The sequence below is a fragment of the Paramisgurnus dabryanus genome, chromosome 2 (assembly GCF_030506205.2).
Source record: "Paramisgurnus dabryanus chromosome 2, PD_genome_1.1, whole genome shotgun sequence".
Taxonomy (NCBI): Eukaryota; Metazoa; Chordata; class Actinopteri; order Cypriniformes; family Cobitidae; genus Paramisgurnus; species Paramisgurnus dabryanus.
In genome coordinates, this window is record NC_133338.1 from 11307159 (window position 1) to 11333693 (window position 26535).

Genomic DNA, 26535 nt, shown 5'->3' on the forward strand with positions numbered 1-26535 from the left:
ACCTATAAAGCCATTATAGAGGTGGGAGGTGATACAAGAAACACCCAAAAATTCTCGGGCCAGCATGTCGAAATTTCAGTCAAAACCGTTCTATTTCATCATAAACAATCTGAAAACAGGGCTTTAAGTGTAAAATACCGAACTTTTTTTAAAGAAACTCTAACACTTTAAAAAAAATGGTAACCTGTCTAAAGCTTTTTATTTTACTAAATAATTGCTTCAAATGCTATATAAAGTTATTTTGTTGTAGGCTGCTCTGCATCAATGACAGCACCAGTCCAGACATCACTGGTAACTCCCCCTGGAACTACTTCAGATGAGCGACCACCACAGTCTTCCCTAGTGGTACAAGCCACAAGTTCCACAGCCTATCCACAGTCTCTGCATGTAAAAGAGGTAAAAATGTTAAGTAACATTATTGTTTCCTCTAGGATTATTTTTCAGCTGTGGTGGCATGGGGCATCTTTCATTGTAATTTTAATGTTGTGTGCAAGTTTGTGCTCATTTTTAGCATTAGGTTACTGTTCCCTGTTGCAGAGTCATCTACGGATCCTGTTTGATAACCCACAGTGATTCCATACCCAGCCCATATAAAGACCATGACCCTGACGCACCGCAAATCGCACAATAAGTAGAAACATTAGATAGAACACACAGGGCCATTAAAAAACAGCTGCTATCAGCATGGACAGAATCTAGTCGAAATGGTCTTGGATGTTAGACCTGCAGTCTGATTCCAGAGTCCAGACCCACATCCGCACCAAAAATGACACGTTAATATTATTCCACCTATTACATCAAATATTATGCGGGTACATGCCTGTGTGCAGGACTCTGCCCTGCTATTTCATCTGAAAACAGATAAAACACAGTCTCACCGTCTGCCTCAAGTTTAATATTACCAAACTTCCTTCTCTTCCCAAAGGAATAATGTAGGTTTCCTCTGAAACAGATTAATGTAGACTATTTTACTATTAGTATTAGTGGTTTCTTTTATAGGTTTATTTTTATTTTTTATTAATTTAATGATTATATGCTGGCCCATTGCCTACAAAATCAGCTGTCCTCGATTAAGAGATAATCATTTCAACTTGATTAAAAAAGCCAAAAGTAACAATTGAATTGAATAATATATTTACCACATGAAAGGGTACATGGTAATATGTATCAAAAACTACAAACAGTGAGTTTTGATCAATATTTACTATTATTTTGTGATTGCTCAAAATGTGACCCACATATTCGTCACCACCGTCAGATATTTATAAAAAGCAATAAAATCAGACTACAGGGTCTTTTCTGTCAAGTTTTATGTATTTTAGGAAGTTATGATTTGATATTTGTTCATCACAGTGCTCAGGATTGTTATTTTTTGGACCAAATATTTACATAAAGTTTAAGCAAGAAGCCATTGACTTGAGTGGTATACATTTTGGAATAATGAGGCAAATGTCACCACTGTCAGATTAGTGTCACCACCGTCAGACAGAGTTTTATTTGTTTTAAATGAATATGCTTACAATATGTTTCTTCAGTGCTGTTGAGTTAATGGTTACACCAATAAATTGCTGAACATCCAAGACCTTGGTCTTTAATGATATACCTTCAGATTTTGTAATTTAACTAACTTTTTTTTCAAAATTTAAACCTGTTTTATCCAAATTCCCAAGAATCACTGATGTGTAACATTGGGTCCGGACTTTGCTCTTAAAGGGGAAGTTACCTAATTTTGCTCCTGTCTGTCACTCATGTTTATTATAATCTCTCACTGCTCTTGTCTAAATCACTTTTCTACCTTAAATAAGAAAAATATATACATACATACATACATGTTTGTTTATTATCATTCCTTTATCATTGACTGTTTATCTTCAGAGAGCTTGAGTTTTGTTTGTTTTTATCTTCTTTTTTTGCTTGTATAAGGTTTTTCTGAGAATTATGAACATTTCTATGTTATTAAAGATTTTAATAACAGAAAAACCTTATAAAAACATAAAAAACCTCTACTGTGATACATATCGTTACCATGATATAAATTGAATCCTACCGTGATAGAAGATTTTGGTCATATCGCCCACCCCTAGTTAAACAGAAAGCACACAGCACGAGTACCGCCACTAATAGTCCGTCCAATCTCATATACTCTACAGTAGGGCTGAAACGATTCATCGAGTTACACGATTAACTCGATTTAAAAAATTCCTTGAGGCAAAAATTCTGCCTCAAAGCCTCATTAAATTCTTATGACGCGCACTATACGCGCCATGGATCTGAATCACACGGACCGTTGTTCAATGTTCAGGAAGCACATCATAGCGGGTGATACATTTTGAATATAGTTGCTGCGGTGGCGGAGATGTCCATAAACGGCAGAGAATGTCTAAAGTTTGGGATCATTACATTCTTATCATTACATTACATTAAGCATCTGAACCGACAACATCCACTCCATGCTGTTTCACCATGCGTCGTTGAAACAAGGTAACGTAGCCGCCTAAGCCTATTGATGTTCGCTGATTTTAATCCCATACTGTTTTTGTAGCGATTTCGTTGGGTGTGACTAGATATGATGTTTAGCTTTGATGTTTTTAAGTAGTAAACGTATTCACGTTCAATTGCAAGAGAGTATAGCCAAAAAAAGAACCCCTTTACACACACACACACACACACACACACACAAACACACGCATGCACCCTCGTCTCTGTCACACGAGTCAGATCAATCGCGCAATGCATCACATATGCTTAAACTTTTATGTAGCCACGCAACAATAATTTCAACATGCATTCGCTGTATACACCGGGATTAGGGGTGTCACGGTTCTCAATTCGATTACATTTTCGATTCTAAGGTCAGGATTCGATTCTCGATTTAAAAAAAATTTTTTTTTTTTGAAAGACAAACAATTATTTGCCTTTATTATTTTTATTATTATAGTTTCACATTAACATGCACATTGCGTGCTTTTCCTCGCATGGGGGTTTGTGGGCTTTATTTTACACGAGAGAGCTTGTAGAGAGAGGATTCCTTCTTGCACGCACATGGACTTAATGCGCGCGTGTTAGACTCCTCCTAGCATCTGAAATAAAACCGGTGCGTCATAAGCAGCTGCGCTTCTCTCTGTCTCACGTGCATGCGCTCTCGCATCTGTCCAAAGTCTAAACATAAACTAAAGTAGTCATCCTTACGTATTTGTTCAGTTTTATGAGTTTCATGCGAGCTGAGGCAAAATCCCTTTTGTTTAAAATATAACCCGCTACATCTTGGAGCCTCTCTCACTCTCGCGTACGTGCAGAGAGCTGGGCTCTGTCCGAAAGCAGATCACTAGGTAGTAATCCTGTTTATGATATGCATTACAAGGAGTTGTATCAATACATCCCTTGTGTTTAAAATATAAATTGCGTTCCACTGGACCTATGTTTTTAAAGGCTCCTCTGAGAGGTTTATTTTCCCCCGCTTGACAATCCGACCGGACGTGACATGGGGCGTGGCAGCATCGATGATCCCATTTTTTAATTCGAAGTTTGAGGTTGTGACTTAATTTCGATCAATTTGATTTAAAATCGAAATCGTGACACCCTTAACCGGGACGTGATGTTGTGATTTTTCAAACAGATGCTTCACCTAAAATCCACCGCAATGCAAGTGATGCAAACCAAATGCAGGGTTCTATTGAAAATTAGTGTATGTATTTCTGCCGTGCCAAACTGCAATGAAGCAACTGGTCTGACTGGGGTTTCACTCTTCCTCACAGAAACATACGTGGACACACACACACACACACACACACACACACACACACACACACACACACACACACACGTATCATAGCAAAAAGGTTCACCCAGAAATTATATATTATTTGTTAGTAGCCTAATGGTAAATGCTGCAGGTGTAGAAATGTACATAAACCATATTTACTTTGATGTCAGGGCTAGATTCCAGCATGAAACCTGCTGTGCATATTAATAAATTAAATTGCTTAATTGTTAGCACTGGCACTTAGTGTTGTCACGATACAAAAAAATATATATATATTGTTTCAGTGCCGATACCACGTCAAGAATCGCTGTTGCGATACCTTTCTTGAAAAGAGAGAAACACTCTCAAATCTCATTGCTGTGCTTTATTTTAAAACCAGGACAACATTCTAATAATATAACACACTAATAAATTAACATATGAACAGCAGATATTAAACATTTGAACAAAATATGTAAAACATCTCTATATGCAGTGGATATAGTGATAACTGCTAACATTCACTTAACCATAACATTACCAATTAATAGGAAATAATGAGCCTTAATAATAACCATATGTTATTTAAACTGTGATATATGGATTAATATAGACTAATGTTTCCTGTACTTCAATGTCTGATTTATCTGTGGTTAACTTTATATTTGAGTCCATAATTTCTTACAATGCTTTTCACACATGAAATACACCTCCTTTGTGTAGGTCTGTGCTCTTTAAATGCTTTAATATAATAACCTAATTTAAATAAATCACTGAAAAACATGCACATTCTCTGATTATAATCATATAGATCATTTTAGCTGATGTTTTGTATGCTTTATTTTAGCAGCTTGCAAATTATTAACGTTATTTATGAAAGTTGCGTTTTTAGAGATGTTGAATTAGCCATTTACTAATTACTCTATTCTTTTTGAGGAGTTTAAAAAAAATCATTGAGTGTATGTCGAGTATTCGTTAAAATAGCGGAGATACGGTTTAGTGAAACAAACTGAAAGAAAATGACAACAGTATATCAGAAGCATATAAATACGTGCCCCGTTGCACGCGCACCATGCACGTGGATCATCTCTTTATGACGCACGCGCGATCAGTGGAAGCTCACGTTGCGGACCAAAGAGCGAGAATTAAAAAAAGCTTGAAGGCAAGAGAACGCATCCTGTTGAATTTCAGAAGTTAGACTGAGCTGCAGCGGGCAGTATCACTTAGTGCTCGCACATGCAGCCATCTCGCTGTTGTGTTTGTCACATGACAGCTGCAGTTTTGGCTGCGTGTGTGAGGATATAAAACACAGACGTCCACAGGAAGGCAATGGAAACGTGCGTTGCACGCACCAACATGAAATGTGTCATTTACAGATCTGGGACGCGTTCATTTTTAAAAGTATCGATACTAATACATTTGGGAACCGTGTCATTTTTTATTCCTGAGAATCGCGGTACTTTTGAAGTATCAATGCATCATGCAACTCTACTGGCACTTATAAACACTAAATGGGTAAAAATTGAAATAAATAGGCTTATTTTACCTCTGTTTTTTAGAAATAAAAGCCAAATGCTTGATCATTTTACAGCCACGTCATTTTCGTTATGCATTATTGGTTTTGGTTGTTTAAAAACACACAAAATTTTTATCCGATTAATCGATCGATTCAGTGCTAGATTACTCAATTACAAAAAGAATCGATCGCTACAGCCCTTCTCCACAGCGCGTCTGCTCGTAAGCCGAAACACGTCTGTGAAATAAACACGTCCAAACACGCACAAAGTAGCTGTCTTGCCTGGAAACATTAACCAAACAAACGTCCATATCCTTATCTGATGCAGAAATGTTATAAAGAAAGCACACAGCGAGAGTATAAGCAGTAGTCCGTCAAGCTCATGCCAGTCCGGGCTTCTCTACGCAGCAGAGGCCGAGGGTTGCGGTGTCTTCCCCAGGCTCCCGGCCTACTCCTCCGGCTTCTCTTCCTCCTATTGCCTCAGCTCTTTGCTGTATTGTGGCTCATAAAGGGGCAATGAACAGCGGATTAGAGCATCACGCTTGCAAAATCACCCTCTTCCATATCATATTGATTACCTTCCGCTGTTATTGTAACATGAAGTCTGGCTCGTTCCACAACGTCTGTTTAGCTTAGCTTAGCATAAAGATGGCGGCTGATCATTTTTTTTTTGTCTGTTATCGTATATTTTCGTAAGTCCCACCAACTGATCTGTAATAGCGTGAGTGGATCCCACCCATAGCCCCCACCTTGGAAAAATAAGGAATGAGAGTCTGTGGTCTTTCACCCTTGACAAAGACATTTCCTTTGTTTTGCCTCAAAAAGTAATGTTTTTAGTAAGGCATGTTTGTTAAAACAAGTTTTATTTCCTAATAAAACTAAGAACTAATCCTGTCTTAAGCTAATCCCTGTCTGGGAAACCACCCCTTAAAGTTTTCAAAAGAAGCCAATTTTGGCTTCTGTTTCGGTTTTCGGCCAAGTGAATCCTACATTTTCAATTTCGGACCAGATTTTTTTTATATTGGTGCATCACTAATAGAAGCCAAATGGGGTTAAGGCTAGCTTAATATGCTTAACCGAGGTTGCTGAGCTGAATACTGAAAAATTAAAGGTAGCATGCCATATAGCCTACAATAAATAAAAAATAATGTGGAAAACAACTAATGCAATATAACTGGTTTATCATGGAATCATGCATAGATTTGCTACCAAACTTGGAGGCTGGCAAATATTAATGTTAACAGACTGGTTAGTGTTTGCTAACTTTATTAATTAATGTTGTGTGTGTATTAATGTGTGTATGCCATATTTGTACTTTTTAAATTTCAAATTGTGAATTAATTTTTTTGTGGGGGGCGCCAAAATTGTTGCTGCGTACCCCTCTGGCACTGAATAGTTGCGCCCCTGGTTATTGGTCTACTCGATCTGTAATAAACGGTATTGACATTGGACCTGAAAAACACATAGTGGTCGAACTCTAAATTGAAGGCAAATGACATCACTGGGCTGCAACAAAGGCTGTCCCAATTCGAAGGGTCCTTCACATACAAGCCTCCAAATAGCCTTTTTCCCCTCCATATATGTATTCTTCACAGCGGGTGCATCCCAATTCATGGTCTGGATCCTTTTAAGGTGGACTTGGAAGGGAACGAAGCAAACTGAAATGTGACGGTCTAGCCTACGGGGGGGAGTTGCGTCACTTGTTTGTACCGCCCACTACGCTTGTCATCATGACAAAACAAATGAGACATATCAGACTTTTAAAAATAAATATGGAGGGAGATATTTTTTGTTGTATTTTAGAAAATATAAAACAATGAAGTAGATTAAACTACCCAACAGTGTGTATAATTCACCAACCTTAAAAAAATATACAAAATGTAACACGCACAATATTGCAGCAATAATATTAATTCAAATCACTAAAACATAATTTTTTAATAGTGATGCCTGAAACACAAGGACCTTTAATTTGCAAAATATACACTTTTATTTAACTACAGTTTTGATATTTATTTCAAAATACCCCGAGTCAGACGTCACAGGCGCACATTGAATCTTGGTATAGCCAAGGCTGTGAAAGATACATCTATATATCCTTGGTTTTAGGGGAAAAAAGGCCACATTTGGAAGCTTGTATAGACGGTTTCAGCAGTAACAACATAAACAAGCGGCTGTCGTAGTCCGAATATAACTTCCGGTAAACTCCGCTAAGAATAAATAACAACAAAGTTCTTTAAACATAGTTTATTTAAATAACAAGCAAAAGAACAACACAAAGATTACCTAGGAAACCATTTGTTATTTTTGACGAGGAATTTGTTCAATAGGGCTGTCAAATTTTAATTCGAATTTCGAATATTCGTCGAATGTAAAAAAAATATACATATTCGAACGTAAAACTTTGCATTCTAATTTTACCTGTGTCAGGAAGCTCACGCAACGTGATGATGACGTAACTGACGCGGATTGTTATACAGAGCGCGGCTCAGCCAACTATGCGGAGCAAGCCAGCGTTATTCATTTGAAAAATAGCAAGAAATGACAGTGGGGCAGTAGCGTAATGAGCCAACACCGGGCCCCTAAGCAGGATTATCAAGGCAGGCCCTTTACTACAGCACGTGATGACGCAATGTCCACAAGCAGGCTACAATGAATGGGACAGGACAGGATCATAGAGACATGAGATGACTGACAAAATCAGAAATAGCCTACGCGCACCACAACAAAAACATAACATCGGTGACAGCGCACCTAACCACACTGCTGGTGATAACACACTATAACATTTTGAGAGAGTTGCAATGTAACGCCGCGGTGGTTTTTTTTTTTTTAACTGACTGGAAACTTGACTTTCACCTGGACATTTGATATGCAAGTTTTTCATCAACATTATTTGCGTGAAATATAAACATGACGATCATCTGCCAACTCGACTATTTCAGCACGTCCTCTATTAATTACGGAGAGTCTGCTTTATTAACGGCTTTGCTCTGCGCGTAAGTTAAAAATTTTTGTTCTGTACTTTATTACTCGCATATATTTCTACATATTTTCAACCAAGGAACACACAAAATATAATATAAGTTGCTGTGAATAGCGTTTAAGCTTGACAAAATTTAAATGACTAATGATCTTTCCCACTTATTTTGGCTTAAATAAAGATTCATTCATTTTCATACTTTATTAGAAACACGTAAATTTATCTACTTATATATTATATAAAATGCCCTATATTAATATGTGTTGTCTATGTATGGCATTCGTTTTGTACATTTACAGGTGCACAAATATACTGGTTAATTTTGATTTCATTAAGACACCGTGTGCTCTGCATTGACTGAGGCTCTGTACATTTTTTAGTAAATTGAATTAATGTATGGTACATAAAATTATTTGTAAATGTATTCATGGATAGTTTCTTGACTATGTTTGTGTTAATAGCCTACACACGCTGGCTGTTGAGGCATTTTGCACTTTTGTTCCTTTGCATATGAATTTAAGAAATTATGTTTAATTTATTAGTGTTTATAACATTAGTTTTAACAAAAAATATTCTGTGCATGATTTGTTTATATTATTGGGGCTTTGTGCTGCGCCCTCTTGTTGGCTCTTAGGAGTATTTTCTCCAAGATAAAGTAGGTCTTTATAATTCGAATATAATTCGAATTTTATTATTTTTCAAGGACGAATTTCGAATTTACTTGTTCAGCCATTTTGACAGCCCTATTGTTCAAGAGATCAGTTTAGCAACTAGGCAGACCATAAAAAAAAAAAACGAAACCAGAAGTAAAGTTCGGATCCAGACGTGTATCGCGTCAGCGCACGTGCGTCTATGAAACCGTCTATATGAAGAAGGCTTAGAATTGGGACAGCCTTCGCCGTGGCCCGGTGACGTCATTTGCCTTCAAATACAGCATTGGAAGGCCGCAGCCCCTGTATTGGGATGCGCCAAGCCTTGGCTATCCCAAGATGCAATGTATAAACATTCTAAATAAACATTCAAAACTGAAGTTAAATTAAAGTGTATATTTTGCAAATAAAAGGTCCTTGTGACTGTTTTACTATTATAATTGATGTCCCACCCAGCAAAATCTGGTTGAAAAGACGTCGAAACGACGACTTCTCCAGACGTCTTAATGACGTGAAATTCTGGTTGAAAAGTGAAAGGTGAAAAGACGTCTTTTCATGGTCGTTGAAAAGACGTCTATAAATCGACGTCTAGAAAAAGGCTAAATTTGGTTGAAAAGTGAAAGGCTAAAAGACGTCTTTTCATGGTCGTTGAAAAGACGTCTAGAAATCGACGTCTAGAAAAAGGCTAAATTTGGTTGAAAAGTGAAAGGCTAAAAGACGTCTTTTCATGGTCGTTGAAAAGACGTCTATAAATGGGCTAAATTTCGATATTATTTCCTATGTCTTTCCAAGGGTTTAACCTCGTTTCAAGAATGTATTATATAATATTAATTATACTATTATTATTATTATTAGGCTAATAATTATCTCAAAATAGGACAGCTAACAAAAAGGTAATACGCATTTATATGTCAAACACACATATGACATGAATATTTCATTAATTGGTTTATTGTTTTTTTCAGCCATAATATATCCCTCACCTGGCATGGTTAAGATTCTTACCTTCATGATCTATTTATACCAGAAACTGCCTTTCACATGCATATGATCTGAGATAGCCATACATACATGGAATTGTTTTAAAATTCAAATTACTATCACAAATTCAGATATCACAAATACAAAATACTGTGTGGAAAAATTTATTTAAATACAAATACGTGGGAAAAATGTGGGCATACTGCGGGAAAATTGTGGGACACCACTGGGCATTCTATGGGCAAACTGTGAGCACATGTCTGTGTCTTAAAACCCATAAAAGCTGTTCATTTCTTAAAGTACAAAATAAGCTTGGCTGAATAATTAGTCTTGTTAAAAGTAGCAGTAACAAAAAAAGACAAACTAAAAATGTTTAACATATACATTTCTTTTACCCCTGGGTAGGGATGTGACCGAAGCCGAATACGTTATTCGGAAGGGCACGGATAATAGCTTCAAAACGAACAACGAATTCATCCGAATAACAGAGAAAATATTCGGCCAGACATAATCACATGTTTACTGGAACAGCTCTAAATTATAAACCCCTTAAAGCAAGAATAATATGTGTGTGAAGTGAATGAGTGCAATCTATAAAATGACATTTTCGGCGCAACCCTTATTTAGAAACGCGAGCTGTTTTGGAATTAGTTTAAAATCTTAAAAACGCTGCTAATATCAAACTTCTTTTAACCCAACTTTAAAAAAAAAAAATCCGTTTTATTTAATTAGGACAGAAAACCTTGATAAAATGCTGCACTCTGATAATAAAATATTCGTTAATAACTCTGTATCTCTGTGGCACCGGTAGATGATATTTTAATTACTTCTAGTCGAAGCAAGCTTTATTGTCAATCTAGGTGAATATAAAATAAATAAGTAAATAGATAAAAATATGAAAATGTAACATTTTAAAAGCAAAATTTAAACTGAAGAATACTATGACATGAATTGCAATTAACATAAAAATAAAGTAAGCAAATAACAACTGAAACATTTGAATTAAATATTTCTAATTACATTATTGTTTTAAATCATGTTGCTGGTTTTGAACTAAGTCAAAACAGATTTTTAATAGAGCATACTGTTATTTAAAAATTTAAACAACTATCTGATTATATATTTATTTAGATGAAGATTAATAAGAAAGTTTTTTTTAAACAATTCGTTATATTCGCGCAAACGCTATATGGACATAGATAAAAATGAGCTCAGCAAGTTTGTTCTAATGCTTATTATGCTTTCGTAAATTCTTATCAAAACAGATGTTTTTGAACTATTCTGTGCATATACTGCGCCACTTGCGTGTCCCTGCGTTGCATTTCGGATCTGTCAGTCAGCGCGAGTTTGTCGATCTTAATAACTTTTTAACATAAATCAGTTCCCGAACTTTATCTCCCTTAATAACTCTTTAAGCATCAAGCAAGTCCTGCATTTTATTTTCAAATTCCTGCATGTTTTTAAACTAAAACCAAGATGTCAGACATGGATATGAGTAGTATTAGGTTATATTTCACTCTTTTAGAAAACTTACAAATAACGATAACTTTAGATGTTTAATTACTATATTTAAATCGCTAGACTAGGGATTAATGTAGGCTACTTATTTTTTTCTGAAAACATCGCACTCATTTAGAAAGAATGGGTCTCATGGAACTGTGCTGACAGGCACAATAAACATTTAAAGGTGATCTAGCCTACAGTTTTGTCAACGTGCTTTCAAGTTTGTTATTTTAATGCTACAATACAATGATGCATAGCACAAGCTGTATGAGGCTTTAAAAATGAGTTGTTTGCTTTCCATGAGTATTACTAACGAGAATCAAGTTATTTGTCTTTTTGATTAAAATTTTGTATTATTATTTTGAATAAATATTTACAGTTATTTAAGTTATAATTATAATAAAAAGCAAAAATGCATTTAAAATGCCATTTTAATGTAATATGAGTTGTCAACCCACCCACTTCCGGTTTAATCCGAATACAAATACAGATACAAATAATTTTGAGACTGTTACAGATACAAATACTGACTCCGCTGCACACCCCTACCCCTGTGTATAAAAATGTTAAAGGGGTACTTCACCCAAAAATGAAAATTATGTCATTTACACACTCTCTAGTTGTTACAAACCCGCATACATTTCTTTGTTCTGATAAACAGGAAGGCAGATATTGTGAGAAATGTTTGTAACCAAACTGTTTGTGTAAATGACAGAATTTTCCTTTTTGGGTCAACTACCCTTTTAAGAAAATGTAGGAAATTTAGCTTGTGGATTGAATATTAAATTACTTTTATGTAACCACATAAAACCACTTATTACTAAACAGAAAAAGCAGGTCCAAGAACAATATGTCTCCTCATGGGCACCAGTTGATATTTTCTCGTCCGATTCTTTCTTCATCCTGCTCTCGGTCACTCCAGGTGTGTTGTCCTGGTTGCTTTATGGTTACAGCATCTAAGTGAGAACATAAAAAAAATTAAATGTTAACATTAAAAACAGGGGTTGTCTTAACAAAAAGTAAAGCATGATCAATCCAATTAGGTACACTAATATTAAAAGGAATTTATATTTTATTTTTCCTTTGTTATTTAGTCCCAATTATGTATTGCTATACTCCATTTAAATATTTAAAGCAATGCTTCAGACAGATTTTAAAATTACCCCGTGATGTACTCACACTCAGTAACTCGACATACACATGTTCAGACGAACACATTGAGTTATTTTAGTAAATGTCCTTGCTTTTCCGAGCTTAATATGGGAAAAAACATGGATCAGGGTACATTTTCCCAAAGAAGTGCAGCCTTTAAAGAAGTAATCCACACCGCTCCAAGGGGTTAATAAAGTTCTTCTGTGGGTAATCGATGCTATATAGTAAGAAAAGATAATGTTTTAAACTTTATAAACTATAATAACTAGTTTGCGGTAAACATTTGAATATGGATTACCTCTGTGAAGGATGAATGCACTTTATTGAGGTTTGAAGTCAGAAGTTGTTCCCTAATTTATATTTTCTGCCATTATAAAGCTTGGAAGCGCAAGTAAAAAATGGGCTATTTTCACTTGGTATTAAGATGTGCTGTTGTCGATCGGATCACAAGTGGACGATGCTAAAGACATGTGTAAATGATGTTCAAAACATCTTGAGGTTGTCCACTTTTGACCACATTCAGAGGTAGTTGAAAACACTTTTAATCGGATTGCTTATGTAGTGTAAGCGTGCATGTGGTAGAATGTGTTCCAACACCCACAAGAGAATATCAAAGAAATATCAAAGAAAGCTTTTACATATAAATGTACAAAACACTGTGCCACATGTTTACTTACAAGCAGCAGACTCTGGCATAATATTAGCTTCGTCCATTTAAATCCCGTCATTACTCCTGCTCATGTTTAAATGACAGCAGAAGGAATCGCCCACAGTCTCCACAGACCATCCCCTAAAAGTATTCAGAACAGAAGAGGTTGAAAGGGGACAAAACTGACGGATTTAAATACCAGGTGTAACAGAATGTGTCCTTCTCATCCGCTTATGATCCGATCGACAAAAAAAAAACACACACATCTTAAAGACACACTATGCAGTTATTTTACCTTAATGTAACAACTTCAAAGTTATTTCGGTGGTAAACAAAGTCATAGTAGGGCGAATCATCCTCCTGTTGAAGCTCGGGGAGGACGGCGCTACCAAAACCAGCAATGCAAGCTTGAGAGAACCGCCCCTGACAAATCTCGCGAGATCACGACTTGCTTTACGGCAACGACGTCACACACGTTAGGCTTGTTCGACGTTGTGTGGCGCTACAAGAACCGACCGCTGGATGACGTCAAAGTACCGCGAGAATGATCCGAGACGGCACTTTGACGTCATCCGGCTGTCGGTTCTTGCAGCGCCGCATAAAGTTGATCAAGCCTATGACAACAACTGCACGCGCGAATTTGAGACGTGAGGCTAAACAATTTAAAAGTTAAGAAAGCGCTTTCGGAAGAGAGTTGGAAAAGGAAAAGAGAATCTGACCGCGTTAGTAACCGGACAAGAGTCCCACTCGGTCAGGTTTTTACTCGTTGGCGTGAGCTAAAAGACAGCACTGGATGGGTTGCTGATTTGGCGATCTTGTTGATGGACTAGTAAGTAAATCTCTTATTTGTAAACTTGTTTGCGGTCTATGTTGTATGTTGTTGCGCTTGCTTGTAGTATGTCATGCGATTATCATGACAACAGTTGTCAATATCTCACATAATTATCAGGACATAAATAAGCCTAGAGGTTGTAAATAGTGTGAACATGCACAATTTGCAAACTATTATGATAGATAGCAATAATCATGTATAGTGACATTATAGCGAACAATGTTAAGAAATAATGCAACGTACACAATTAACTTTGTCATGGCATTTTGTAATGTTTACTTGTGATTTAGCTGCAATCATGTAAAACGTTACAAGCTAGCAAACGCGGTACTTTATTATTATATGCACTCTACACTTGGAATAAACTTCTTATTATCCTATTACCATCATCTGTAGTTTAGTAGACTATGCAGTAGCCTAATATTTGTATGAAATTGTGAAACATTACCTGGTCATTACCTTTGGAGTACTAGAGTGGAAAATTACGACAGTTGCAAGTATTCTCCAGCGACTCTAGGGGTCGCTGTTTGACAAAAACGCCGAAATGCATAGAGCGGCTTTAATACCAAGTTTAAACAGCCCCAAAAACACAATCACTTCACCAAAGTGTGTCATTCTGCTTATAAAAGAAATGTGCATGCAGTGAGCAAAGACGTTTCTCATGATGATGACGACTCACCTTTATGGATTCAGTCTTGCATAAGCCATTTGACACGGAACAGGAATTTGCAGAAATACTGATAGGAAAGGAAAGAAACTGAAGTAAGTTTTAAGTTGGACTACTGTTCCCATATTTATCAAGCTTCTGAAAGTGCCATTTTTGTCTTAAGTACTAAGAATTCATGAAATATACTCCTACTTTCAATCTTAAGTATAAAAGCAAGTTGTCAAATTTCTTAAAGCTAAGAATCACTCTTAGTGGCCAATCACACCAAACGCATTTATGGCAGTTGCAGGCGCCTTTTTTAATTATATTCTATGGGCAGGGAGTATTTGCGCACTGTTTATGCGCGCCGAACGCCTTGCGTTTTTTGTCACCAGCCGCAGCACACGCTTTTGAAGGAGCACTGAGAGCGGAAAACCAGCCGACGTCATTCGCATCTTTCTATTGTCCAATCGAATGGGGGGAGAGGCGGGCCTTACGGTGTGGTGAGGGAAGTTTACAGTTGCTTTGAAGAACCGGACTCCACTCGCTCACTCTCCTACGTGTTTGTGCACCTCTCACCCTCAAACAAGGTCAGAGCAAGCGTCCTCTTTATAAAGTTTCTGCTAATATGACAGTTTATAGCAAAATAATATCACGCTTCAATATTTGATTGACAAGACAGCTGACTCGTTGGTTGCTAGCAATATGAAAAGTCGCGTCACACTGCTCTTTTTTAAAAAGCGTTTGGTGTGATTATTTGAGAAAAATAAAACTGAATTCGGGACAAAAATGTAATGGATTTCATAGGGTCCTGCTAGATGCCGCTCCTCCATGACTTTAAAGAATGATTCTACAGCCCTAGAAATATGACATCAAACACGGAACAGGAAAGGAGATTCCTGTGGCAGACACCCTCTCCAGAAAGACCATAGCAACAAAAAATGACAATCTCATCAAAGATATGGACATGTAGATTCACTTAATTATAAAAACTTACTAGTCAGTGACACAAAGCTCCAACAGATCCGTACCGAGGCAGTTTTCAGCAGCTCAGATAGATGATCTTGGATGGATGGCCTGCAAAGAGGAGACAATTTCCCACATACATTATTGAATTTTAAGACAAACTTTTATTGACCAGTGAAGATAAGAAAATAGTCATAATATCTGACCTGAGATATGCGCACACGCTGAGAAGTCTAAGCTAAGAGCACGAAATGTTATTCTGGCTAGAAATGTGTAAGCAGATAGAACACATGATCGAAAGATGGAGTACTTGCCTGGTTCAACATAATTCAAATACCAAGGAACCCATGATTCCTAATGAAATACCAATCAGACAGTGGCAGGTATTAGCTTCAGACCTCTTCACCTCGAACAATGAATAAATGGTTAATGTAGATTACTATAACCATTTCTTCCAATTAGACAAACTCAACACTACTATGGCTGCCACTGTCATCAGCAAGCTTAGTCACTTTCGCGAGACATGGCATACCAGTGAAATTAAAAGGTCCACAATATCAACACAAAGAGTTTGAAGACTTTGCAAAAACATTAAGTTTCACACACATTGGCCCACATGACTAATCCCTATCTCATTTTGGTAGAGAGAGTACAGGAACACACCTGTTAACAACCTCTTCATGTCTCCAGCCCAGCTCCTCATGAGTCGCAGACTGTGATCCATACTGCCAACCACAAACCAGCAGCTCCTACCTGAGATTGGCAGTTTCACAGAGACATGCTACAATGGAGTAAACAGCAGCATCAGAAAAAGTATTATTATCGTAGTTATACGCGCAAGTTTGGTGGTACAAAATAAAACGTAGCGCTTTTCTAAGCAGATTTAAAAGAGGAACTATATTTTATGGCGGAATAGCACTTTTGGGAGTACTTTGACTCGGCGCAGTAACACCCTCCCTCTCCCATTATGAGAGAGAGAAGGGGAGCAGAATTTTCAGGCGAGTCCAAGTACTCCCAAAAGTGCTATTCCGCCATAAAATATAGTTCCTCTTTTAAATCGGCTTAGAAAAGCGCTACGTTTTATTTTGTGCCACCAAACTGGCTCGTATAACTACTCGTCTTAAATAGGAAAACTGTTGATGTGTTTGGTCTCTTCTAACTTTATCTCTGTTTGGTACCATTGAATGAATGAGGCTAAGCTAAATGCCATCGAAGTGTCGCAGCGCGCCCCAGCGATTACGTGCACGCACTAAGATGATACAGGGATGTATCAACTCTTCTTAGTTAAGGTAATAACATATGGATAGACTATTCCTTTAAGTATTCATACCACTTTCATTCAAAGTGTCTGTTATTTCTTTCAAACGAATGGCGATGTAATATTCACGTCAGTACTAAAAGCTCAATTTGTACTTACTCTAAGTCTCCTTATTTGCACTACAAAAAATGAAGAACAAGACAGAAGCAATAAGAAGAGAAGTGCTTAGGATACCATAGTTCATATCTACACTGTACTAGTTTTTCTTACCCCATAACAAGTATGTTTACTGCTGTAACTGTAGATGTTTTACTGGCTCCTAAAGGATTATCTTATAGTTGTCTTTGCTTTATATATCGCTATGCTTTTATTGCTATAAAAAAGAAAGCAGACATATAGCCAGTGTCACTGTTTGATTTGTATGAATGAGCTGTGTTTTGACCTCGAGCAAACTGTACATAAAGTCAAAGTGAGATATGACTATTTAATTAGTTATAACTATTTTATTTATCATTGCATTGAAGAGACCAACATGCTATTTCACTTTTGAGCACTTGACTTGAGTCTGATTCTGGTGGCTGTAAAAATATGAACAAAGTAATACTTACTCTTTAGCCAATAGAAAACATCAAGACACACCAAGAAAAGGATCTGAAAGAAGTAACAATAAATATACAACAGTTATTTATTCAGAATGGCCTTTAACATTTAAAGTAGAGTAGTTAATGTAATTTTGATAGGGAGCTGAACAAAGCACACATATATTGCAATACATGGAGTAAACTTGCGATATAATTTGTTTAATACACTTAAGAAAAAAACGTTTCAAAACACGTTTTTATAAAAGATATAAAACAAATATCCACTAACGTTAACTGTTAGCTCACAGCTGTGCCACGGGCTCAATCAGGCTAGCCGTAAACTGAAAAAAGCCCACACTACATGGAGTAAACTTATTATAATTAACTAAACAATTTAAAATACATTTAAAAACAAGCATAACACGATTATATAGAAGATATAAAGACAAATAAAAGATGTCCATTAGCTCACACCTGCGCGACGAGCTCAGTCAAGCTGACAGCGCTCGAGCTAACATTACTAACAAACGATAAACATTCAAATTGATCATTTATTAGTCGTATCGACATACTGACAACTGAATTAACATCCCTGTGAACTAATTTCAATAAAGTAACAACGAATTTAAGGAAACTTACCCCAGAATCGACCACAAAACAGAAACACTGGTCTGAGGAGAAAATCCCTAACGCGCGTCTCCGGTTGAATAATCACGTGACCACAAAGCATGAGATGGTCGCGCGCCTCTGCCAATAATATCATATTAAAAGAAAATAAAGATATTTGTTAAAAGATGAAAATGAAGTGCTTCTATCAGTGCTGTAGTGGACCAAAATGACCTGTTTAGAGCACATTTAACATATTTATTTAATTAAAATAAACAGAAATATTAATAGACTTTAAACAAAGCATTTCATTATCGTTCAATGTGCTCAGTATTTATTTTTTCTGCGTATACATTCATGCATATTTTGTCTGGATTATTATTGAATGGAGACACGTTGAAAAGTGGTCCGAAAAAGACGTCTAATTTTAGGCTAAATTTGGACTGAATTAGACGGACCAAACAAAGACCAGTTTTCAACGTCTTTTTTTGGACTAAATGAAGGTCATGACGGGCCGACGTGATTTAGCCCAAAAAACAACGTCTAAATGACGTCTTGTGCTGGGTGGGGTTTTAGTGATGTGAATTAATATCATAACGCAAGTGACGCAACTCCCCCATAGGCTAGACCGTCTCATTTCAGTTCGCTTTGTGGCCTTTAGAGACTGCCACCTTGAAATATTAAGCCTTGCGTTCAAAGTTTAAGGCCGCAGCCCCTGAATTGGGATGCACCCGAGGTGTATTGTCGTAATTGTGTCCCCTCACAGAATTAATGAATTAATTGTGCCTAAAAAAATAGTGTTTTTTCCATGGTATTGATAACTTCTGCTCTTGGGTAATTCTAAATCTAGACTCAAAGGTTTTATAATAACAAATAAAATATTACTAAGTTTTTATTGTTTCACTGATTTTAGGTGAGAATTGGCCCCAACACTTTGATCATGGGAGAATAATTTGCCCATGTTAAATGGACAGACCCCAAAAAAGCCACAAAAGATCTCCTAATGGCAGTGTTTGGAAGAAAAACACTTGCAACACACTGCTACACAGGAAGATGCTCAAATGCATTTAAAGACAAAGCCGCTAAGCCATCATTGGACTCTGAAAAAGTGTCTGACATCATTAGTAAGTAATTATTATTATTATTGTCAAGATGGTCATATTTAAGAGATAACAACAGGATACAAACACATTTAACAATATACTTTTTCAATTTCTGAATGATTCCGACACTTAGATAGAGGTTACTATGACTACAATATATACTAGTACACGTACAGGGATTCTAATGTACAAAATGTATTTAAAAAAACCTGTAAATATAGATTAAGTAAAGAATAATCCATGGCTAGCTTTGCATGTTAATGCCTAACGTGAACCAAATTTGTTAACATTGTTTTATGCCTGGATAGTTGTGTATTGTTCTGCACATACCATGTTCATTTGCCAGCACTTAACCCTATGGGGTCCGACCACTTTGGGACACTATCAGAGGTTCTGACATGCTCTTACATTTGGTCTTTTTTCGGTTGATTTAAAACATAATAATGGCAAGTGTCTCATACCACTGTGTTCCGCACAAACTGGGCTAAAATATTATATGAGCTACATGTATGTACATGTTTGTATTTTTGAGAGAAAAAGGTTTATGCGTGGTTTTTAAAAAAGCAAACATTTTAAGTCACTGATATAAGTCCACAAAACCTTTTCCTTTAAAATGATGTGAAAATCATCCTGCCTACTCATTCACATAAACCAATATATTGATTTAGAAATTGTAAGACACTTTTTGTTTAAAGGGGCCGTGTGCGAGAAGGATTGATTGACAGCTAGCAAACAATGAGCTGCATAATGAGACAGTAATGTGAGAGGGTACTACAGTAAAGAATGTGAGGACAAATAAATACATGTTTGTTTGAGGTTTATTAAGAAGTTAACAATATAATCAAAATAGAAATGAAGGTCAGTAGGACATTTTCAGTTTATTTGGAAACGAACCCTATTCAAAAACTTAACTTGTATAAGAAACTGATAAACAACAGAGCTGTAAACTTCACGTGGCTCATGTTACCATATAACTTTATGTCCAGAAGTGTGAATTTGTTTTTCCACTTCATAGTTTTGTACTGATGAGAGGGATGCAGACCTGTAAGAGAGTTATGAACAGCTGGTAGCATAAATTGTCCACAGAAATACCCTTACATACATAACTGATGGGTAAATGATAGCACTACATTCAGATAAATGATCATGTACATAAACTAAATTAGTATCTCAGATAAACATCTGCAATGATTAGTTATATAAAAAGCTGTTTTCAGTTGACTGTTTTCAGATGCCTATCTCCTTATTGTCTAGCTTCTGTTTTAAACGCGTTTCTGTAAGCGAGTATGAACTTTAAAAACACATCGCATATGGCGTCCATGTGCGCGAGCTCGCATCTCCGTGGAAACAACACGGCGCTCATAATAAAACGGTGTCGCGTGTAAAGCGCAATGTATGGAATGCATTGCATGTAAACAATGTCATATTACAGCAGGTCCCGCAGTGCAGCATTACTCAAAGTTGCCATGAAGGATACGAAAGTGAATAACTGTATCTAACACTGTACAGCATCTAACAATGAAATCCGCCATTACGTGATCACGCGAAGTCGTTTGTAAATAATCATGTAAACATGGAATCATATTACAGCACACACTTAAAAGATACAGCAGTGCAGCATTACTCAAAGTTGCCATGAAGGATACAAAAGTGAATAACTGTGTCTAACACTGTACAGCATGTAACAATGAAATCCGCCATTAACGCATACTCGTTTGTAAACAATGCGAAAGTTTTTCAATCCGAAACGTGCAGTCTGCTGAGGTTGCTTATGTAGGCTGAACTGCACAAACCATAACATATTACATGATAGCAAATATAAATGAAGACAAATGACTTACCGTTTCTTCAGGAATACATCCTCCTCCATTGTGTCTTCCATTGTTCTTCTTCTTAGGTAACGTTAAAGATAAACGCTTCTCTTCCTCAATGTCCAGACATAAATGAAGATATTCCTCACGTGTGTGTATAAAGTTTATAATCCAAACATGCGGTTAAGTCTTTAAATCTGATAAAACTTTACGCTTTGTTTATTATTGTTGGAACTGCTGGTCTCTTCATTACCATGTCAACAGCCTGTGGGTGTGACCGCATTAGAGATATTGAGCTCAGCCAGGAAAAACTGTACTCTCTTTACTTCAATGCAGATTATATAAACAGGAAATATTTGTTTTTGATTATAATTAGCTTGTTTAAAAGAAGACATTTCAGGCTTTCTTTGGACATGTGTATCATTGTGTGACGAGTATTCGCGGAGTTTCAACTGATTTTTGTAACGTGATTTGAGAGATAGCTGGCGGAGACAGAAATGTCTGAATGCGCACCCTGTTTATTTTCTTTATTTGACAAAAACACAAAGATCTCTTGTTATTGTGAATGTAAACTTATTAAAGAGGACCCTTCAGAGTTTCAAATGATGTCAAACACGTGAGTGTATGATTATTAATGATGGAGTATTTTAAGTTGATTCTGCTATGATAAGGAGAAAACACGTCAAAACGTGTTAGAGCTAGCATTCTGTCCACTTTGAATCAGACACAGAGTTAAAGTAGTGCACATTGGTTACATTTAAAGAATAGTTAAAGAATGTATTTAAATTATTGAGAGAGAGAGAGAGAGAGAGAGAGAGAGAGAGAGAGAGAGAGAGAGAGGTGTACCTGCATCTGTTTAGCATCTTTCTCTGCATAAAATAGCATTTTAATCCCCTCTTTGCTAAGAAATAGAAAGTAAAGATTCTGTAGTGAACTTTTTTTTTACAAAACATCACAGGAAACATCTTTCCAAAAGTTGTTTGTGTGTACATCTACAGTGTGATCTTTTTTTTTAGTTGCCACCCAGTTTTAGTTTATTGCCTTCAAGAAAAATGTTCTTCTTTATGTCAGTCAATGTCAATGTCACCTTTATTTGTATAGCACTATTCACACAACACATGTTGACCAATGTGCTTTACATCGTTTCATTATATAAAAAAGATAAAATACATTATAGATTAAAAACAGTATTACATGCATAAAAAACATCAACAGGAAGGATAAGCCATGGCAAACAGATGTGTCTTAAGTTGTTTCTTAAAAATGTGTACCGTGTCAGCATCTCTGATATCAGTGGGTAAACTATTCCACAGTCTGGGCGCTACTGCAGCAAATGCACGATCCCCTTTCTGGCTTAATTTAGTCCTAGGAGTTTTCAGTAGGTTTTGGGTTGTTGATCTCAATGTTCTTTCCATTTGATGTTTAATTAGTAACTCAGATAAGTAAAAGGGTGCAAGGCCATGGAGAGATTTATATACTAATAAAAGTAACTTAAAATCAATTCTGTGCTCTACAGGGAGCCAGTGTAGGGATACCAAAGACGGAGTGATATGTTCGTATTTCTTAACATTCATTAATAATCTCGCAGCAGCATTTTGAACCTTCTGCAACCGTAGGATTGAGGCTTGACTAATTCCTTTATATAACGAATTACAATAGTCCAGTCTTGATGATATGAGGGCATGAATTGCAATTTCGAGACTCTTAAATGTCAAACAGGATTTCATCTTGGCTAAATTCCTCAGATGAAAGAAGCTTGACTTCACCACATAATTTATCCGTTTGTCCATCTTCAATGAGCTGTCAATTAAAATACCCAGGTTTTTAACACAGTCTTTAACGTTTATTGACAGTGGTCCAAAATTTAAATCTGTAACACCCTTTACTCCTTTGGAGCCGAACACTACAATCTCTGTTTTATTTTCATTAAGGTATAGGAGATTAGAAGCCAACCATACTTTGATATCAGAGAGGCAAGACATTAAAGGTTCTAAGCAATTTCCATTTATTAAGGGTAAGTATACTTGGATGTCATCCGCGTAGCAGTGGAATGCTATATTATGGTTTCTAAAAATATCCCCCACTGGGAGCATGTAAAGTGAAAAAAGCGTAGGGGCTAAAATGGAGCCTTGAGGCATACCGCATGCAAGCGATATCCTTCTCGATGTATATGGTCCCAATCGTACTGCCATGCCTCCATCAGTTAAATATGATTTGAACCAATTTAAGGCCTGACCCTGCATCCCTACATACTGTTCTAGCCGTGAAAGCAGCACTGTGTGGTCTATTGTATCGAAGGCTGCTGTTAGGTCTAATAAAACTAACACTGCTGAATCCCCGGCATCCACTGTCATCAATAAATCATTAAAAACTTTTACAAGGGCTGTCTCCGTAGAGTGGTACTTCCTAAAACCAGACTGGTAAAGTTCATTAATCTTATTCTGTTCAAGAAAAGCATGTAGCTGATTAAACACTACTTTTTCAAAAAAATTTGACAGAAAGGATAAGTGCGAAACAGGTCTAAAATTTGTTAAGTCAGTTGGGTCTAAGTTAGGTTTCTTTAGTACAGGTCTCACATAGGCCTGTTTAAGCATGTTAGGAAAAACCCCTGTACTTAAACTTTTATTTACAATTTGGAGAATACTGGGTCCAACGGCCTCAAAGTTTTCCTTTAAAAACCATGAAGGGACCATATCAACGTCTGACCCAGTAGGTTTCAACCTTTTTACAATTTCCCTTAACTGCTGGAATGTGATAAGTTCAAATCGATTAAAAGTAGAGGTCCGTATAACAGTACCTAATGGGTCACAGCTCGGTAGTGGTATTGTCTTTCTCAGATTCTCAATTTTATTTTTAAATGAATTTAAAAATTTCTCACATATTATAGGGGATGAATCTACATTTGTATTTGGAGGATTAATTACTGTATTTATAATATTAAACAGTGTCTTAGGATTATTAGCGTTGTTTTCTATTAACTCGGCAAAATACTTAGATTTGGCCATTTTTACAGATCTCTGAAAGTTTTTTAGTGCTTCTTTAAAAATATTGTAATTAATTTGCAGCTTATTAGTCTTCCACTTTCTTTCTTTCTGCCTGCCTACAGATTTGTCTAAGACCTCTTATCTCATCATTTAACCATGGATCAGACCTAACTTTGCGCTGTTTATTTTTTTGAGGAGCCACTGTGTCTAACATCTCTCTACAGGCTGAGTGCAACCAGGACAGGTGCTCGTCAACACCCATATTCTGAAGGACGGACTCAGACACATCACATCTCTCATTAAACATTGCAACAAAATCCATACTAGTCGTAGATGAAAAACTACGAAAGCTTTGCAGAGATTTTACAGGATTTACAGAACAACATGATAGAGGAATATTAAACAGTACAGGTTTGTGGTCTGAAATAGCATGATCATTTAGTTCTAGGTCTTCAATAAAAAGCCAATGAGTTAATACCAGGTCCAACGTATGGCCTTGAATATGGGTCGGACCATTTACAAATTGTGCTAGTCCAAAGGAGTCGATCAGATTTAAAAAGTCCTTCGACAGCGCATTTTGTTGGCAACACACATGTATATTAAAATAACCTAAAATAAGTAATCTATCAAATTTTGAAAACAGACCTCCTAAAAAATCCCCAAAATCATTAATAAAACCTTTCTGCCTTTTTGGAGGTCTATAGATAATAGCAATAGCAATCGGACTGATGTTGCCCGTGTCCAGTAAAAGCAATTGTCGTTCAAAGGAGGCACAATACTCTGTTGTTATTAGTCTGCAACTAAAATGATCTTTGATTATAGAGACCAGTCCTCCTCCTCAGCCTGATACACGAGGTGTATTATAGAAGTTACAATCCCGTGGTATGAGCTCTGAAAAAGAACTCATGTCCCCACTTGTAATCCAAGTCTCAGTGATGAACATAAAATCTTAGCCTCGTGCAGTAAAAAAGTCATTTATCAAATAAGTCTTATTGATCACTGACCTCGCATTAATCAAGCCGATCTTCAGTTTTATTTTGCCCTCTTCAGTACAAGTTGTCCGGTGCAGCAGTTTTATATTCCCCAAACTTACCCCGCCGAGTTGAAGACGCGGAAAGCGGGTCACTTGCGGCGATCCAAAAGAGGTAGGGAAAAGCGGTACATTCCAGTTATATGATGGTTCCATGGAGCACCATCTCACAAAACGGGAGCAGTCCACTCCGTCAACAACCAAAGTTCGAGCATTATATCTCTGCTGGTTACTTCCAAGGGCAAGTTTAAGTTTAACAGCGAAACCACTTCGTTTCCCCCCGATGCTTCCGTCGTTTCTTTCCTGGTGGCAAACATTGTTCTCGACGGAGATAGGGCGGCACGGACGACAGCAAAGGCGGAGGAATGCCTCCAAAACCCGGTGATAACCGATATGTTTGTCCATCTGATAGAAATCCAATATTCAGCAGAGTTTGCTGGTCGTAAACTATCCCAGGTGACACATTTTGACTTAAGACCACAGATGAATTTATAATGCCATGATTTAAAAGACAGTTAAAAAAACCACAATACAAACAAACTTAAAAGTCTCAGAGCGTGACGGCATGCCAAGAACACCGGCGCCATCTTTAAATAAACATACAATATATCAAATGAAAGAACAGACCCTCCGCTTTAAAAAAACAAAACAAAAAAACAACAAAAAAACAGTTTCATCATACCTTCATTTGTTCTCTTATCACCTCTCAAATTTTCAGCTAAATGCTGAGATAATTCAATTTTTGTGAAGAACTTTTCTAAGAAATCTGGGCCCGGTTCCCCGATAACGCTCACTCTTAGCACGCTAAGAAGATTCACAAAGATATATCTTAACAAAGTTGTTTATGTTCCTAAGTGTGCCCCGAAGTTTCCCTTAGAAAGCTTCTTAACACGCTGCCTCTAAGTTCGACGTTACAATGGCGCTGTCCCAAGTGAAGGTGCTGAATTATTTGCGATCGATCGCTTAGGGATCGATTTTCTACTTTACGCGAAGGTGCATTACGGCGTTAAGAAAGACAACACGTTCTATACAAATGGAACATTACTCAAATTATTCCAGTAACATTTTTTTTAACATAGTTTAAGTTATCCGTAAAATATAGACTATTAATTAAATGATCAAATTGTCAGTAATATTTGTAGACGAACCGGGTATCCCCCTCTAATCATCCACCCTCCTTATCCCGTTGTGCCACTTGTGCCGCTTCTTGATGTGGGTTTAACGACTTTTAAAAATTATGTAATACACTTTTATACTAATGGTAAGGTACTTTACAATCAGAATTGATTGGCAAGCAGCTTCAGCGACTTCTGTTTAATGCAGTATTGCTTGCCATTGGTTAATGTTTTCAATAAAAAGCAACCTATCTACAATGAACAGAGAGAGAGAGAGTTAGATACAGAATATGGTCTGAAAAGATCCGGCAGCTCCATAATGAGTTGTCCTGGGAGGCAATTTTTTTTTATTTAGTCACATCAGGCAAAATGTCAAAAGGGTTTAAGTGTTGCCAAATAAAATAATTGGCATGGACTAAACGGTTAC

General features: G+C 36.7%; 1 long non-coding RNA gene across 5 annotated transcripts; it reads right to left on the reverse strand.

Moving 5' to 3' along the window:
- Nucleotides 1-12195: 12195 nt before the first annotated feature.
- LOC135783563 (uncharacterized) lies at nt 12196-18624 on the reverse strand. Of its 5 annotated transcripts, none has more exons than XR_010545669.2 (7): nt 18099-18624; nt 17487-17529; nt 15827-16373; nt 15652-15731; nt 14688-14745; nt 13205-13317; nt 12204-12331 (listed from the first exon to the last, which is right to left on the reverse strand). It is a non-coding gene; the product is annotated as an uncharacterized lncRNA (long non-coding RNA). The 5 variants fall into 5 exon arrangements; XR_010545671.2 differs by having other exon boundaries at nt 15827-16401; XR_012335091.1 differs by having other exon boundaries at nt 15827-16401; nt 17749-18624.
- Between the last annotated feature and the right edge of the window lie 7911 nt (nt 18625-26535).